Source organism: Oncorhynchus nerka, linkage group LG25 (assembly GCF_034236695.1).
Source record: "Oncorhynchus nerka isolate Pitt River linkage group LG25, Oner_Uvic_2.0, whole genome shotgun sequence".
Classification (NCBI taxonomy): domain Eukaryota; kingdom Metazoa; phylum Chordata; class Actinopteri; order Salmoniformes; family Salmonidae; genus Oncorhynchus; species Oncorhynchus nerka.
The window spans coordinates 36336497-36343885 of NC_088420.1; positions in this window are offsets into that span (position 1 = coordinate 36336497).

Below are 7389 nucleotides of genomic sequence, written 5' to 3' on the forward strand. Positions count from 1 at the left end.
AAGCCAACCTCAGCAAGAACCTGACGAAATTAGCATTGAATTTCAATGTGAAGGTGACGACCTACACGCCAGAAGGATGAATTTCAACTTCCCCAGCCAGAATATAGCATGAGCTTAAAGCATGGCAAGTTGGTATGAACTTTGAACTCTTATTCACTAAAGAAGTGATACCTCCTAGCCGTTGCGTTAGCGTAGCAACTGTAAACGTGGGCTAGGAAAGGATGGAGGAGGTATCCAGTCTGACACACACAACGATACTACAACGTATCAAGTTTACCACCCTTTACCACCCACCCATTCTTCAGAGGACCAGAGATCCATGCTGGACCACCCGGTCTCCCATCTACAAACAATCTACCGAAGTGCAGTTCAGAGTAAATATGTATTGCATTCTCCTTTTTCAAATGGGCGGTAATTTAGAATGCGTATTTACGATAGCATAGCTGCCTACGGCCCGATAGAGACATAGTTTCTCCCTTTGTTCCTCAGTCTTCCCGCTCTTTCATTCAAACCCAACCCCCTTTCCTTTGTGTAACCAGGCGTCATGTCGGCTCTGTCTCTTTTCTTTATGACATCATTTGTAATCAATGTATGATCCATTCTGTGTAGATGTAATTCTGTGTGATCATTTAGGTATTTAGTAAATAAATAATGAAACCAAATTTTGTATTGCTGATTCAATTTGTTAGCCATGGTTTGTGAAGATAACCAAGTATTTACAACGTTCAGATGAGACTAAACAAGGTGACGATTAAATATTGACTGCTATTGATGTAAAAGACTACTAGGTCTTTAAGAGTTTATTCGGAAGATAACAGCTCTATAAACATTATTTTGTGGTGCGGCCGACTTTATAGTTAATTATTTACCTGATTAGCTTAATCAGGTAGTATTAATTACAGAGAAATGATTTTATAGAATAGCATGTCATAACACTTAATCCGGTATAGCCAAAGTATGTATGTGTGTCAGCATGTAGGCGGATGAAAGATTCTCTGAGATGCAGTCAGCTCTGAGCTCAGATACTCCAATAGGCTGTTGCTGTGTATACACTCTAGTCTGTTACTAACTCTGCTATGTTTAACACAATGTACTCCTTCTATAGTATACTGTAGGTAGTCCCAAACAGTAGGTTCATTACTGTAGGTTGTCTCATCAATGGGGTTATTCTGCAGCTAATTAGGAGTTTATCCCCCACTAGGTTCTGTACTTATGAAAGATTCAAGCGATCTTTTCCAAGATGACATTACGCGACAAGGAAAAGTGTGTGTTCGTGTGTGTGATTCAAGAGCAGTGAAAATTAACAGGATTATTCTTGCAGGGGCGAAAATGTGCCCTCTCCCACCCAACCCCCCTATAGACTGTTACCTCTTATAAACTTCCCACTCTACAGAAGAGAAATCTTATCTAAATAACATGAACATACTGTCCTGAGAGAGAACTCACCACCCCTTCTCTTCTTTCTCTCTCTCTCTCTCTCTCTCTCTCTCTCTCTCTCTCTCTCTCTCTATCCCTATTTCCCCATCCCTCTCCCCCTCTTTCCCCTTCTCTCTCCTTTTCTCCCCCTCTCTCTCTCTTTATCTCTCTCTTTATGTCACAGCCCTGCACCAGAACTTGGTTGACCAGCGTTTTGATGAGCACCATGTTTTCTTTTGTCTCCTCTATCACTCCTCTCCTACCTCCTCTTTTCCTTTCCTACTCTGCTGCCTCTTTCCTATCTTCTCTCTCTTCTATCTCTTCTTTTCCATCTGCTGTCCAGTGTGACTCTCAGTCTCTGGAGAGAAAGACCACATAGAGAACAGATATAGCCCATTGTGGTCTTTTTCGTGTACGTATGTGTTTTCGGTGCAGATAGCGTTGGAGACTAGCAGCCGTTCACCCCGGGCCTTTCTTTAACAGCATGCTGTCATCTAATTGGCAGCTCATAAAATTAATGTTCAACTGATGAGTCAAATAATAATATCTTAAAACATTCCTATACTACACGCACATACAAAAATACACACATCACACGCATACACACATTACACACATACACACATCACACACACCGCATTCTTACACTAGCCAGCTCTTGGTTGGCTTATGATGACATGTATCTGATAAATAGTGTCGTGCTGTAATGTGTTCCATTGAGAATGTAGGTTACGGTGTCTGAAAACCACACCATAACATTCCCCCTAAATCGTGCAGTATCTTACCTGACAAGAACCAGACAAGACAAAGAGCTTCTGGGTCATGGTACATAGCTACATCACCAGAGAAACCTAGAGAGAGGTAAAGATAGAGAATGGGTCAGCAAACAAACAACGTTTAGGGACACGCACATGCCGACGCCCACGCCCACACCATCCAGTTAGTCTTGGTTACATGGTTCACAAATTGGACAAGGAGAAAAAGAGGGAAGAGACAAAAGGAAAATGAATGAATGGTAAAGCCGGAGAGTAGCAGATCTCTACCCTGATGTAGCCTGTTAGCCTGTGACCGAGAGACTAATCATGACCTGAACTTACAGCCTAAAGGTCACCTGCTACATTATCTTTCACTCTCCTCCCCTTTCTCTATCTCTACGCTCTTTCTTTCTCCTCCTGCTCACCCTCTCTCTCCTATCTATCCCCTCTAACCTTTCCTCCTTAAGCTGTGACTATGTTACACACACAAGACAATAGATATTCCATTCTTGTCAAATGTGTGCTCTGCTCACACCTACAGTACTTGCAATGCGTAAAACACTTAAGCTCAGCACAGCGCAGGGGACACCAAGAGAAACGAGCGCAACAAAAAAAAGAATTTTAGTTTATAATCAGCTTCACACTGCACTTGCACAGAACCAAACAAAATGTGGAACCAGTTTTTCTCTCTCATCCCTCTCCAACAGGCAGGGTTGTTGATAATGACACGCACCCTGCAGAGAGAGGACATGCAGGATCGATGGACCACAGTAATCACCCCTCTACACTGTGTGTGTGTTTATCTGTATCTCTTGTCTGTCCAAAAGCTCCACCATTGGTGTGAGAGAGCTACAGACCTCTCATTACAGGGTCACACACGAGCAGAGCCTTTTTCTGTTTCCCTTACTTTCTGTGTGGATCTCTCTATACTTGACTCTGTCTCTCTCTTTCTCACTCCATCTCTCTATGAAGCATATACATAAATGGTGCACACCATGCAGGATTTTCCACAGAAACCATTAAGATGCCGTGCCTGCTTGTGTGCGCGTGTGTATGTGTGCATGGGTAAGCATGTGGGTAAGCATGTGTGTAAGTTTGGTTTTCCAGAAACACTCCTCACACTCCTACCTATGTGTTGGGTAAGATGGACAGTTCATTTGTTATTTACAGAGTGTGTTTTAGGGTAGGAAGAATTGTTGTTCCGTAAATAGAGAGGTACAACTAAACACACACCAGCACCCTACACACAGGCCTAAGATGATTCAAGACCCTGGTCTAAAGACTAATAAAAGTACTAGGAGTATATTATGTATATACTCCTAGTATATATACAGCGTACAGAGGCCCATTATCAGCAACCATCACTCCTGTGTTCCAATGGCAAGTTGTGTTAGCTAATCCAAGTTTATCATTTTAAAAGGCTAATTTATCATTAGAAAACCCTTTTGCAATTATGTTAGCACAGCTGAAAACTGTTGTCCTAATTAAAGAAGTAATAAAACTGGCCTTCTTTAGACTAGTTGAGTATCTGGAGCATCAGCATTTGTAGGTTCAATTACAGGCTCAAAATGGCCAGAAACAAAGTATTTTCTTCTGAAACTCGTCAGTCTATTCTTGTCCTGAGAAATGATTGCCAAGAAACTAAAGATCTGGTACAACTCTGTATACTACTCCCTTAACAGAACAGTGCAAACTGCTTTTCTTTCAAAAAGGACATTTCTAAGTGACTCCAAACTATTGAGTTACACCCCCTCTTTTGCACTCAAAACAGCTTAAATTTGTCGGGGCATGGACTCTACAAGATGTCAAAGGCGTTCCACAGAGATGTGGGCCCATGTTGACTCCAATGCTTCCCACGGTTGTGTCAAGTTGGCTGGACGTTCTTTGGGTGGTGGACCATTCTTGATACACACAGGAAACTGTTGAGCGTAAAACAACCAGCAGCGTTGCAGTTCTTGACACACTCAAATGGGCACACCTGGCACCTACTGCCATACCCTGTTCAAAGGCACTTACATATTTTGTCTTGCGCATTCCCTCTCTGATGGCACATGTACACAATCTATGCCTCAATTGTCTCAATGCTAAAAATCCATCTTTAACCTGTCTCCTCCCCATAAACTACAATAAGGGATCATACCTTTCACCTGGATTCACCTGGTTAGTCTAGCTCATAGAAAAAGCAGGTGTTACTAATTTTTTGTACATTTCAGACCATCCTGTCCTGTTCTGTCCCTAACAGCTCTATTCAGAATCGAGATAAGTGCACTGATCTCAGTCATTCAGGTAAATCATTCATCGATGTCAATGGGAGACTTGGGAGGAGGAATGGGAGGAAATGTGGGTTAAGTGCATGGATCTCAAGTCAGAATACCGTCCTAACCATGTTGCGATTGCAAAACTCTGCCAGAAATGTAGTAGTGTATCAAATAAAACGTTATTGGTCACATACACGTGTTTAGCAGATGTTATTGCGTGTGTAGCTCCAACAGTGCAGTACTATCTAACAAATAATAGCTAACAATTTCACAACATATACCCAATACACAAAAATGTAAGTAAAGGAATGGAATTAAGAATATATAAATTTATGGACAAGCAATGTCAGAGCGGAATGGAGTTAAAGTTACTAGCCTTCCATTTATTAAAGTGGCCAGTGATTTCAAGTCCATGTATATAGGCAGCAGCCTCTAATGTGCTAGTGATGGCTATTTAACAGTCTGATGGCCTTGAGATAGAATCTGTTTTTCAGTCTCTCTGTCCCAGCTTTGATGCACAAGTACTGACCACGCCTTCTGGATGATAGCGGGGTGAACAGGGAGTGGCTCGGGTGGTTGTTGTCCTTGATGATCTGTTTGGCCTTCCTGTGACATCGGCTGCTCTAGGCGTCCTGTAGGGCAGGTCATTTGGTGATGAATTGTGCAGACCGCACCACCCTCTGGAGAGCCCTGCGGTTGCACGCAGTGCAATTGCCGTACCAGCCCGACAGGATTCTCTCAATTGAGCATCTGTAAAAGTTTGTGAGGATTTTAGGTGCCAAGCAAAATTTCTTCAGCCTCCTGAGGTTGAAGAGGCGCTGCTGCACCATCTTCACCACACTATCTGTGTGGGTGGACCATTTCAGTTTGTCAGTGATGTGTACGCCGAGGAACTTGAAGCCTTCCTCCTTCTCCAGTGCGGTCCCGTCGATGTGGATAGGGGGGGTGCTCCCTCTGCTGCAAAGATCATTGTGTTGTTTCTGATCATGTCCAGGTGTGTCTATTAAAATATGTGTTCTGTTTAGACTTTGGACAACCAAGTGAGGGTCTAGTATTTATTGAATAGATCTAATAAACAACATGATGAAGACAATGGTTCTCCTTTTAGCAATAAATTAGCTTTTTTACATTTTTATTACATTGTCTTCCAAGTGTTACTCAATTTCCTCCTTCAATTTACTTCTCAATTCATGCACCTTGGTTGGAAAGCTTGGTAGCGGCAGTGATCCCTTCCCTTTGCAGAAGATCTGTTCAACTCAAGGCTGGCTGTTCAGACAATGAGAGATCTGACAGAGCTAGTGACTTGATGATAGATACTGCTGCTACCAATGCACTAGAGGTAATGTGGTATCAGATTAGTCTAATACGAGTTAATACCTATAATGTGCATCTTTTATCACCATTAATCCATCCTAGTCAATAATCAATCATGTGTTCTCTGGTCCTTAATTACCTGCTGACCCCTACACAGAGCAGGGCTAATTAGAGTAACGATCAGACCTCACGGTCAGCGCCCTGCGGGTCACAGGTCATAGCCAGAGAATTAGAACTTCTAGAATGGAATCAGCTCTAACATTCATGTGCCCAATAAAAGTCTATTTAGTGTTATGGTTGTTTTGAATGAGAATGTCTGTTCTATGATTAGTAATTATATGGTTGGGTAACAATGGATGCCAATGTGTACATAGTTATTGTTTTCTTCTCCATACTAGTTCAGCACCATAAAGGGGTTACTGTGAATTTGACAGTAGCTTACAATCAGCTCAGTGGCAAGTAAAGTTCTGTATTTCATATTACAGTACACCTACTGTAATATAAATACGGTATCAAAACAAGCACTGCTTAATGACACACAGTACATTACCGGGTGTGATTTGGGGTGGAAATTCTATGTTTTGTTATCTATGATTTTGTATTTCTATGTTTTAGCCGGGTATGGTTCTCAAATCAGGGACAGCTGTCCAGTCAGGAGCCTCCAGAGACGGCCCCCAGCGACAAGGGTGCCCATCCCGGGGCCGCCAGCGATGAGGGTACCATCCCGGGGCCCGCAGCGACGAGGGTACTCATCCCGGGGCCCCCAGCGACGAGGGTCCCATCCCTGGGCCCGCAGCGACGAGGGTACTCATCCCGGGGCCCCCAGCGACGAGGGTGCCCATCCCGGGGCCCTCAGCGACAAGGGTGCCCATCCCGGGGCCCGCAGCGACGAGGGTACTCATCCCGGGGCCCCCAGCGACGAGGGTGCCCATCCCGGGACCCCCAGTGACGAGTGTGCCCATTCCGGGGCCTCCAGTGACGAGGGTGCCCAGTCCCCGCTCCACCTCTGGCTCACCCCGCTTTGGTGACGCCTCTGGTGTGGGGAACCTCACCGCCACGCCCCCGGACTGGGCACCCTCGTTGCGGGCCCCGGACTATGACCCGTCTCTGTAGTAGCACTTTGCTTGATGCAAAGTGAGGACACTGACTAGGTGAAGGGTTCACTCCTGGGGTGAGAGGGAGGGGTGCTGGCGGCTGGAGAGGTCATTGTTGGCTATTACTCCAAGAAGAGTTGCCTGCTAGTGCCGCTGACTGTGTGTGTGTGTGTGTGTGTGTGTCCTGTATTTCTGCTAGGCTTAATGTGTCTCTGTAACATTCACACCACTCTGTCGAAGAAACAGAGTAACTACAAACCACTGCTGCTACATGTAGGTCACCACATAACAACACACAAACACACACACACACACACACATACAGATGCAGACGCACGCACGCACACACACACACATTGCTATTACCCTTAGTATTTATCTATTTATTATAACCTGGGTGGTTCGAGCCCTGAATGTTGATTGGCTGACATCCGTGGTATATCAGACCGTATACCAAGGGTATCATAAAGCATTTATTTTTACTGTTCTAATTACGTTGGTAAACATTTTATAATAGCAATAAGGCATCTCAGGGGTTTGGGGTATATGGCA